Here is a 1,986-nt window from a genome sequence, read left to right as displayed (position 1 = left end):
GACCCAACCGTCGCCAGTCGAGCCCGGGCCCAATCGGAGGACCTCACTAAACCATTCAATCGGTAGTAGCGACGGGCGGTGTGTACAAAGGGCAGGGACGTAATCAACGCGAGCTAATGACTCGCGCTTACTGGGAATTCCTCGTTCAAGCGAAATAATTTCAATTCTCTATCCCTAGCACGACCGGGGTTCATCGGGTTACCCAGACCTTTCGGCCAAGGCGAACACACGTTGATCCGGTCAGTGTAGCGCGCGTGCGGCCCCGAACATCTAAGGGCATCACAGACCTGTTATTGCTCAATCTCGTGTGGCTAAACGCCACTAGTCCCTCTAAGAAGTTAAACGCCGGCCGGGAAGGCCGCGTAACTATTTAGCAAGCCAGAGTCTCGTTCGTTATCGGAATTAACCAGACAAATCGCTCCACCAACTAAGAACGGCCATGCACCACCACCCACAGAATCATGAAAGAGCTCTCAATCTGTCAATCCTCGCTGTGTCCGGGCGGGTGAGATTTCCCGTGTTGAGTCAAATTAAGCCGCAGGCTCCACTCCTGGTGGTGCCCTTCCGTCAATTCCTTTAAGTTTCAGCTTTGCAACCATACTTCCCCCGGAACCCAAAGACTTTGGTTTCCCGCAAGCTGCCGGAGAGGTCGTCAAAATAACGCCCCCCGATCGCTAGTTGGCATCGTTTATAGTCAGAACTAGGACGGTATCTGATCGTCTTCGAACCTCTGACTTTCGCTCTTGATTAAAGAAAACATTCTTGGCAAATGCTTTCGCAGTCGTTCGTCTTGCGCCGATCCAAGAATTTCACCTCTAACGGCACAGTACGAATGCCCCCGTCCGTCCCTCTTAATCATTACCTCGCGCTCCGAAAACCAACAAAAAAGAACCGAGGTCCTATTTCATTATTCCATGCAACACTATCCAGGCGAAGCGCCTGCTTTGAACACTCTAATTTTTTCAAGGTAAACGTCCCGGCCGCCGCCGACACTCAGTCAAGAGCACCGACGGAAAACCGGAGGTAAAGCCAGAACGAACAGTGCACGCCTTGCGACGGACCGAACGCCTGCGCCCAAAATCCAACTACGAGCTTTTTAACCGCAACAACTTAAATATACACTTTTGGAGCTGGAATTACCGCGGCTGCTGGCACCAGACTTGCCCTCCAATGGATACTCGTTAAAATTTTTACAGTGTACTCATTCCAATTACAGGGCCTCGTTAGAGTCCTGTATCGTTATTTTTCGTCACTACCTCCCCGCGTCGGGAATGGGTAATTTGCGCGCCTGCTGCCTTCCTTGGATGTGGTAGCCGTTTCTCAGGCTCCCTCTCCGGAATCGAACCCTGATTCCCCGTTACCCGTAAGAACCTCGGTAGGCAGATACCGTACCGACGAAAGTTGATAGGGCAGACACTTGAATGATCCGTCGCCGGTGCAAGACCGTGCGATCAGCAAAGTTATCCCGAGTCGCCAACAAGACGAGCCGAAGCCCGGCAGGTTTTTGATATGATAAAGGCGCGCCTCCCGCAAGGTCGGCGCTTTTTGCATGTATTAGCTCTAGAATTACCACAGTTATCCAAGTAAAATTTACGATCAAATGAATCACGACTGATTTAATGAGCCATTCGCAGTTTTACCGTACGCAAGTTCGTACTGAGACATGCATGGCTTAATCTTTGAGACAAGCATATGACTACTGGCAGGATCAACCAGGTAACTATCGGCCGACAAAATACGCGAACGGAGTCTTTCGCTTTCCCCGTCGCGGTATCGCACTGTATTACTCAATCACTATTTTTGCTTAGCTCCTCAAACCCGGCGTAAGCCGCGATCTGGACGCCGTCGACACCGGCCAGACGCCCTTTCGGGCGAAGCCGCGCGCGGGCTGCGTTTGCATACAACACCAGGAACGCCCAACAAAAGCGAACCGAGAAAACTATCACTTGCGTGCGCACCGGCCACCGCAACTACGGCCCGAGGCCG

General features: G+C 52.1%; 1 pseudogene; it reads right to left on the bottom strand.

Annotated features, from left to right (window-relative positions):
• On the bottom strand, positions 1-1,719 carry LOC145763067 (small subunit ribosomal RNA; annotated as a pseudogene; the record flags this gene model as incomplete).
• Between the last annotated feature and the right edge of the window lie 267 nt (positions 1,720-1,986).

This window comes from Corella eumyota, unplaced genomic scaffold (assembly GCF_963082875.1).
Source record: "Corella eumyota unplaced genomic scaffold, kaCorEumy4.1 scaffold_323, whole genome shotgun sequence".
NCBI lineage: Eukaryota > Metazoa > Chordata > Ascidiacea > Phlebobranchia > Corellidae > Corella > Corella eumyota.
The sequence above is the reverse complement of the archived record's forward strand: the minus strand, read 5'-3'. Positions and strand labels throughout refer to the sequence as shown.